We start from the raw sequence: 9,433 nt of genomic DNA, 5'->3' as shown, positions 1-9,433 counted from the left end.
ACCAGGGTCATGAAACCACAGCGGGAAAACCCAGTGCCCCATGAGTGAGCTGGCCCAGCGCCAGCAGGTGCACCACCTCATTCTACCTTCCAGATCTGGGCAAATGCTTCCCATTGAGAGCACCTAACTCACATCCAGAGCCCTTGCTGCCACAGAGCCATTTGGGCTTTCCTGCTTCTGCAGAACTGCAGTATGGGAAGACTCCCTGGAAGGTGACTGGACAAGAGTACTTTCATAAAATTCGAGAAAAATGGGATTAAAATGTAAGGTTATTTTGGAGCAAAAGCTTTTGGAAACCGCATAATTTTGTCAAAATCTGCATTTTTCCCTGAACTTTTTGAAGACCCCATGCACATATCAAGAGCAAACTCACCAGCACATCCATCCTCCTCCTCTCAAAACCACCAGAGTGATGTATCTAAAACACAGATCTGGTCTCATCGCCCCTCTGCTGACACCCTCTTGCTGGGTCTGTCCATAAACCAAAGTCTGACTTCTGTAGGCTGACTGCTCCGCTCCACCGCGTCACAAGGCTTCACACTCAACTCTAGTAGCACCAAGGTGCACTCTCTCTGCTTGCTCAGGAGCCCATGTCCTGGTGCTCGGTGTCCCCTCTGTCTGGAATGCAAGCCCGACCTCATCTGGAGAACTTGACTCAGCCAAGGCTCGGCTCAGGCATGCAAGGAAGCCCTTTGTGAGCGGATGGATGGATGGATGGATGGATGGATGGATAAATAGATGGATAGATAGATAGATAGATAGATAGATAGATATAAGCAAGTAAGAGTAGGCGTTTGTTTATTTAAAAGACCTGCCCTTGCAATTGCGGGAGCAGGCCGCCCAGTCTCAGTGAGGCTGCTGTCTCCATGATGGTTGTTTGAGCTGGAACTCTGCAGGACAGGAGGTCAGAGGATGCTATGGGTGGAGATTTGGAGGCTGACTGTCTCCCAAAGGCCCATGTGGTAAAAGCCTGATCCCCAGGGCGGTGCTGTTTGGAGGTAGGACACTGCAAGGAGGCGGCCTCGTGGGAAGCCCTCAGGTCACTGCGCGCTTGTCCCCAGAAGATAGCTCCCCCGTGACCTCTTAGGCTCAAACCAGAGGGCAGTTATTGTTATCAAAGCCCAAGTTTGCTGCCCGCCCCCACTCTCTGCCTCCTGGCTTCCAGGTGGTCCTTCCTCTGCCCATGTTCTGCCAATGTTCTCTGCCCTCTCAGAGGCCTAACTCATGGGGCCACTTAATCTTGAACTTGAACCTCCAAAACTGGGAGCTAAACAAACCTCTTCTTATCAACTAGCTGTCACAGGTATTTCTTTTTTAAAAAGATTCTATTGAAAGACAGAGTTTTATATATAGAGAGAGAGAGATAAAGAGAGTTTTATCCACTGTTTCACTCCCCAAATGGCTGCAACCACCTGGGCTGGGCCAAGCCGAAGCCAGGAGCCAGAAACTCCATTGGGGTCTCCTCCCACATGGGTGGCAGGGGCCCAAACACCTGGGCCACTTTCCACTGCTTTCCCAGGTGCACTAGCAGGGAACTGGATAAGATGCAGAGCAACTGGGACTCAAACCGACCCTCTTATGCGATGTTTAACCCACTGTGCCACAATGCTGGGCCCGGGACATTTCATGATAATGACAAAAGCAGTGAACACACATGGGAAGTGGGACCGATTCTGAGGCTGAGCTGCAACCCAAGGGGTGCACTGGAACTACACTGCTTTCTCCATCTGGCCTTCATCATGGAGCAAAGAGGTGTCTGTCAGCAACACCCGCTCCCTGAGTCTAGGGAAATGGAGGGGTCTGGGCAGAGGCCCACAGCAGCCACCCAAAATGCTATGCACAGCACAGCATTCCTCAAGGCTCACCCATTGCCCCAGGGCCTTACTTTCAAGGATGGCAGAGCCTGGCCTGGGAAAAACAGATGAAGCATCTCAGTGCCCCCAGATGAAATTTGAAGTGGAGGGAACAGAAATAAGGCATGTCCAGGGCCTGCAGGAATTTTCCCAGGGTGATCCCGAGAGGAAGATCCAAGCACTAGGGAAAAAGACAAGGGAAGAAATCACAGAAATGTAGGCTGTGTTGTTTAGATGGGAACACGGGAAATGGGGCTGAAAGATGGCAGTCTGGAAGATGCTAATTTAAAAGCAGCATATTCTGCCAATTATTTGTGCATTTCTGGAAATCTATCCCCTTTTGTCCCCTCTCCCTGGACCCACTCGTTGATCATTGTCTCTGTCAGGGATAGCACAGAGTTGGTTCTCTCACTCCTGCCCATGACAGACATCACTAATCAATCATGGCCTTCTTCCCTGATGTGTCCAGATCAGATTCCAGTATCCTCCTGAGCACTGGATGCTAGGTGGCCACACTGATGAGATGGAACTTAATGTCCATCCTGCTCATGCTTCAATCCATTGCTTATACCCAACTTGCCATTTTCCCTAAAAGTGCTATTTCTTACACCATCTTTATGTGCTATAGCAGCTAAAAACCCGTATCAGAGAATAAGGCTTCTGTCTTTATTCTGCATGGCTGGCTTTTATAGCAGGAAGCCTCTTCAACTCCATCTTGAAGTGAGGTTGACATCTGCGGGGACTCGTACACCAAGGCAGCACAGTGCAAAAGCAGCACCATGTCCGCGGGCATCGCTGACGGCATGCAGAGGGAAATCGGCGCCCGGGCGCCCAGCACGAGGAAGCTCAAGATCATCGCTCCCCCCGAGGGCAAGGCGGGTAGATCATCGCTCCACCCTGGCCTCGCTGTCCACCTTCCAGTAAATGTGAGTCAGCAAGTAGGAGTCCGACACCTCCCTCACACCAGGGAATTGCGTGCGTGAGTATGGGAAGGCGGGACACCCCTTCTTGACAAAACCTAACTTGGACAGAAAATGAGATGAGATGGCATGGTTTTCTTTGTTTTATTTTTCGTTTTGGTGCTTTTGACTCAGGGTTTAAAAACTGGAATGGTGAAGGTGACAGCAGTTGGTCAGAGCAAGCATCCCCCAAGTTCTACAATGTGGCCCAGGACTTGGACTGTACAATTCTACATTGTTATTTTTTTTGATAGTCATCCCAAATCTCATGAGAGATTTGGCTTTCCCACCAAAAGCCGCCCCACTTCTGAAGGAGAATCGCACGGTCCTTTCCCAGGGTCACCCAGGGGAGGTGACAGCATCCTTTCTGTGTAAATAATGTAATGCAAAATTTTGAAATCTTGGCCTTATTTTTTTAAAAAAAATTTATTTTGAATTGTCAGCCATCATGGCCCTCCTTTTTTGTCCCCCAGATTAAGATGTGTGGAGGCTTTTGGGCTCCATGGGAGTGGGTTGAGGTGTGGAGGCAGCCAGGGCTCACCTGTACACAGACTTGAGACAAGATCAGTAAAAGTACACACCTACAAACAAACAAACAAGCAAAAATGTCGGGGAGCAAAGGGAAAGGACTGGAGGCCCTGAAACCTGCTGCTCTGGCTTCTTCACCATAGTGCAAGTAGCAGTTCTTGGGATCTGAATTTAGGAACCGGAACCCATAGCCACGAGAACAAAGGGAAGAGACGGGAAGGAATCCACCTGATTATTTCTGAGATTTTCTGAAGGAAACTGTTCTTGAGAAACAAGCTTTGGAAAGAAAAATAAAATAAGCACATACGCAAAAGCCATGGGGAAACTTCTGTTTTCATTAATAATCATTAGGGAGAAGATATAAAGTTGTACTTTGCTTTCAGCCATGGACAGATATGAATTAAACTTTTAACTCAATCTATTGGTGTAGATGCTCATTTCATTAACTGTCACCTCTGATTTATTACCTTAATATTTTAACAATACATTAATAGTGCATTCTTCTGGCTCGGCTCCCCAATTAATTTTCTATAAGTAAGCATTTAAATGTTAAAGAATGTTAAGAAATCTCTTTGTAAGGCAAATGACTCCTTTGAAGTGTAAATAACCCCTCAGTTGATCTAATATTGATATTACCTGCTGCCATTATAGACGTTTCTATTTTTCAAAGCGTTACCACGCTTTAATGTATTTGATCATCCAAATGACTCTGTTGGCTAAGCACCGGGAACCCGTTCCTCCCACTCTCTGTAGAGGGAAATGGAGGTGGGTTTTACCAGCGCTTTGCTTAACCAAGTTCACTCGGTAGTAGCGCCGGCTTAGACTTGATGCTGTGTCATCTGACTCGTGGCTGAAAACAGACTGTTGCTCTTTGTCAAGTTATGTATCTGCGTGCTTACGTCTTCAGGTGACGTCAGCGCTATCAAGTTCCCTGAATTCAAGCATGCTCCCAAATGACCTGCTTCCTGGGTCTTCCTCACTGGGTCTCCATCTATGGGATTCATCAGACTTTTCTGGGTGCTTCTTTAAAAGGCAGGAGCTGAGAGCCACCTTGGACTTGCCAAATCTGAGCCACTGGGGCGGTGGGAGGGATAGCATGTCCACCTTTACAGCCTTCTGAGCTAATCTTAAAAGACATCAGTGTTGGAGAACTGTAGGTGGAACTTAACTATGGGGCTTCAGAGGAGCCCGCGTTCTGGCCAGGTGCTAAAATCACACAGTAGTGGCCGGCGCCATGGCTCACTAGGCTAATCCTCCGCCTTGCGGCTCCAGCACACCGGGTTCTAGGCCTGGTAGGGGCACTGGATTCTGTCCCGGTTGCCCGCCCCTCTTCCAGGCCAGCTCTCTGCTGTTGCCCGGGAGTGCAGTGGAGGATGGCCCAAGTGCTTGGGCCCTGCATCCCATGGGAGACCAGGAGAAGCACCTGGCTCCTGCCTTTGGATCAGCGCGGTGCGCCGGCCGCGGCGGCCATTGGAGGGTGAACCAACGGCAAAAGGAAGACCTTTCTCTCTGTCTCTCTCTCTCTCACTGTCCACTCTGCCTGTTAAAAAAGAAAAATCACACAGTAGCCAGACACAGAAAGGGAATGTGCAACCATACGCCATAGATTATCCTAGAAATGCCACTCTCTTCGGGATACACAGCCCGATGGTAGACTTTGTCCATAGAAGGGTGGTGATCAGAAGGTCCAAAAGGACTTTGTGACAGCACCATTGGTCACCACAAAACTAATGCAGGACCCAGCTCCCCACTCTTACACGAGCAAGGGATGGTATGAACCCTGCTGGGACTTTCCTGAGACCTTCAGGTCGCGCACTCAGTGCGCATTTGCCAAGGTGTTGGAGGAGAACGCAGAAGTTTAACACACCAGGAGTGACACTGAGGGCCCGCCCCCTGCATCCCTCAGCTTCCTGGAGGCATCACGAAGCTTCCTTGCAGTCTTCTTGTGTGTCAGTGGTGCCACGGGACTTGTTGCCACCAATGGAACAGGAGATGGAGTGTGGTACATTACCCATGACAGGTATGTAACCCTGTCATGAGAACCGCCTACCAAAGTCAAGAACCAGTGACCAGTGTGGTGAGAGCAGGCAGTGTTGCCTTCTTCATAGGATCTCTTTTTCCTCACCTACTAGATGCAGGGAGTACAGTAGAGAAATTCCAGTCTTGAAGGGAAGCCAGAGAGGGAAGCAGAAGGAGGCTGAATCCCACAATGGCTGCGTGGGGCAGGGCCCATCATCCTTCCCCCCTCCCCCAACCCGTGTTGGGCCGTGATGCCAGTGAGGTTAGGGAACAGCCAAGCTTTGTCACAGTTGCTAGCCTGCCCTGCCCAGCAGGGACGGAGCCACCGGGACTGCCTGCATCACTCTGCACAGATTCCCGTGTGTCTCCGGGGACAACCCCATGAGCACGAGGCTACGTTTTCACCATCTCACTCTCTGCCCCATCCCTTCTCAGCACTTAGGAATCCATTTTCTTCCTCTTCCCCTCCCTGTTCCCCTGGGACCCACATACATTTTCTAGCCCTCAATTGAATTTTGCCTGGAAAATGTTGACTGCCATTAACCATCAGGGTGAGGCCTCTTGGTTTTCACCTCTCTGCTGACATCCGAGTCCAACGTGTAATCAAAAGGGAAGAAAGAGGGCCAAAGCCCTCCAACATGAGTTTCCAACATCTGGTTCCTCAAAGGGCCTAAAAGCCAGAGGAAGATCCCATGGAAGCTGGCCTATTCGGGAAGCAGCTTCCTTAAGGGTGCCTGTCATGCTCAGAACCCATCTTCAGCCTCCGTGTGGCCTTAAGGGAACTCTTACCAGGTCAGATATCTATGCCAGCTGCCTTTGGGAAGCTGTTCTGGTAACCCTGAGTGTTGTCTTCTCCAGAGGCCTGGGGTGTGCTGTGGCATCAGACTGAGCAGGTGGAATGCACTCAGTAGGCAGACAGAGCAGGGAGGAATGCCCCAGGCTCATCACTTAAGAGTTGTGTGCCTTCCAGTGAGTTCATTAACCTTTCTGGGCCGTAGTGGCTTTATGTGCGAAACGTGGCTTCATGCACGAAACGTGGGTGGCGTCGGGCCATACCTTGTGGTTCTGTGGTGAGGATTACATGAAGCGATCCGGGCAGAGGGCAAGTGTCCACGCATGTGAGCAGCTGTGCTAACACATGTGCTTGGGGTTGTTTTTGTAACATCTGGGTTTCTTCTGCTCCAAAAAGAGCTTGTCCTGAAGCATGAGGAACTTCAACTTTCTAGACTTTTATTTTATTTTTTAAAGGATGTATTTGTTTATTTGAAAGTCAGAGTGGAGAGAGAGAGAGACAGAGAAAGAGAGGAGAGACAGAGATCTTCCACTCCCTCAAGTGACTGCAATGGCCAGGGCTAAGCCAGGCTGAAGCCAAGAGCCAGGAGTTTCTTCCAGGTCTCCCTCATGGGTACAGGGGCCCAATACTTGGGCCATCCTCAGCTACTTTTCCCAGACCATTAACAGGGAGCTGGATTGGAAGTGGAGCAGCTGGGACTCAAACCGGTGTCCACTGCGGGCGGTAGCTTAGCCTGTTAGGCCACAATGCTGGCCCCAGCTTTTAGATTTTTTTAAGAGATGGTATTCAACAGTTTTTCACCCCTACAAAAACATGCCTGAGACAAGCTGCTTGCAAAGGAAAGAGATATTTAGCTCACAGTTTTGCAGGCTGGAAGTCCAAATGGTGTGACGCAGGTTCTGCCAAAGGCCCCCTGGTGTGGGGGGGGGGGGACACACGGTGAGCCAGGCAGTAGAGAGAGGCTGGGTGGGACCACACCCCTGCTGGCCTAATAACCTTGTCATGAGAGCTGCCTTCCAAAGTCAAGACCCAATGACCAGAGGATCCATTAAGAACCCCCCCCCCCCACAGCACCACCATGGCAATCAAGTCTGCCTCACAGGCCTCTGTGTCACAGTCAACACGCACCCTAAAGCAGCGATAGGAGAGACCTTCACAGAAGTCCTCAGCATACAGCAGGAGCACCTGCAGCCCGGAGAAGCCAACAGAGGCTCCAGGTCTCCCAGCGGTTTGCTGGCGGTCAGCGCCAACCACCCCGACCCAGGCCTCTGCTCCGACACTCTTCCTGCCATCCCGCCCCTCCCCAGGGCCTTTCCTGCAGGGCTCACATTCTGATCCTGGACTTCCCCGGTTCAAATCCTGGCCCTGCTGAAGACTAAGAGTACAGTTATGGGAGATATCCTTAGTCTCAGTGTGCCCCAATGTACCACAGTCTGCAAAGGGGACAGAGGGATAGGCTGCCACTGTGGGCTTCCGAAGACTGAATGGCGCAACATCTGGTTCAGAGCAAGTGCTCAGCAGGTGCAAACCGTGCCGACCCAGCTGCCTTCACCCCCAGGCCTTAAGGCTCTCAGGACCCAGCTTCTGCTGACGTAGAGAGCTCCAGGGGCCGAGGCTGGCCTGGGACCCCAGGGTCAGCATTTCTCGAAAGTTCTCCCTAGCTGCTCTGCTGAGCGACGCGGCTAGAGTCCTGCCTTCCAGCTTTACAAAAATCAATCTAAAATCACTTCAAGGCGGTGACCAGCTAGGACTTGGCAGTCACTTCTTCTTCTTCTTTTTTTAAAGATTTATTTATTTATTTGAAAGGCAGAGTTAGAGAGAGAGAGAAAAGGAGAGAGATCTCCCATCTGCTGGTTCACTCCCCAAATGGCAACAATGACCAGAGCTGGGCCAGGCCAAAGCCAGGAGCCAGGAGCGTCACCCAGGTCTCCCATGTGGGTGCAGGTGCCCAAGGACTTGGGTCCTTCACTGCCGCTTTCCCAGGTGCATTAGCAGGGAGCTGGATCGGAAGTGGAGCAGCCAGGACTTGAACTGGCACCCCTATGGGATGCTGGCACTGCAGATGGCAGCTTAACCCACTGTGCCACAGCTCCGGCCCCAGCAGTCACTTCAGATGGACAAGAAAATGGAGACCCAGAGAGTGGGAGCCTGTGTCTCCCCACGTGTGCTGAGTCCATGAGAGAATGGTCAGGACCTGACCCTCCCGACCCTGTGAAGCCCAGCCCCAGCCCACAGCTCTGCTCCACACTCCGACTCGTGACGCCCCTGACGTGCCCAGGCCCAGAACTGCAAGCCACAAGTCCCAGCACCTCCAGTCGTTCTGACTTGTCACAGGTGAAGCGTGCTGTGGTGCACAGTCTTCCATGGAGCCTGCAGAAGGCCCTGGTGGCAGAAATCCCCCTTGATGGTGAGCTAGAGGTGGAAGTGGGCTGAGTGCAGGAGAGAGGGCGATCCTGCCACCAGCACCCTGGAAGCCTGGTTATAAAGGGAGCCATGGCAGAGGTGGCCCGCACCTGTCACATTCCCACTCCTTCCCCTGGGAAGTGGGGTGCGGGGTTGGGGGGCTGCCTCTGCCCCTCGGGAAGGCAGGTTGGATGGTCTCAGCCCAGGAGAGCTCCCAGCCCCGCCTCAGCCCTCTTTCGCAGCTCCTTCGTTTTCCACTGAGGGCTGCTGGCCAAGTTTCCAGTCCTGCCACTCCTGTGACCCAGCAGAGAAGGTACGCAGGGCCTAACCACCAGCGTAGCATGTCAAGCAACTCTGCAGTTGAGTGCTCTCTCTCTCTCTCTCCCTCTCAGAAGCTAAATGAGAAAAGCCCTTACCTAAGCCCCACTCCCCTGCCCCCAGCCAGCACTGATACCCGAGCTGCATCCACACCAGACTGTGGCAGCCTCCCAGCTGCGTCTCCCGGGGTGATTTGTGGCTGGCAGGGCTGGGTGGCTCCATGAAGCTCGTTAGTGGTCACAGCGCTGGCCTGCGAGGCCGACGCAGGGCCTCTGAGCCCCAACAGGAGTGGGAGGCGGGGGCGAATCATGGAACTATCAACGCTCCTGCTTTCAGCCTCGTCCGTGTGTCTCCTCCTGTGACACTTCCGACTCCACACTGGCCTCCTGCTTCCCTCGCTGTAAAAGGAGTGCCCTTTAAAAAGAGTTTGTTTTTTTAATTTTTAAAAATTTATTTAGAGGCAGAGAGACAGGGTGGGGCAGGAGTAGGAGGCGGGACTCCTGTTGCAGGTTCACTCCCCAAATGCCTGCAATAGCGAAGCTGGGCCAAACTGAAACCAA

Source organism: Oryctolagus cuniculus, chromosome 8 (genome assembly GCF_051225735.1).
Source record: "Oryctolagus cuniculus isolate XC-2025 breed Fujian yellow rabbit chromosome 8, ASM5122573v1, whole genome shotgun sequence".
NCBI classification, from domain to species: domain Eukaryota; kingdom Metazoa; phylum Chordata; class Mammalia; order Lagomorpha; family Leporidae; genus Oryctolagus; species Oryctolagus cuniculus.
Note: the sequence above shows the minus strand (reverse complement) of the source record.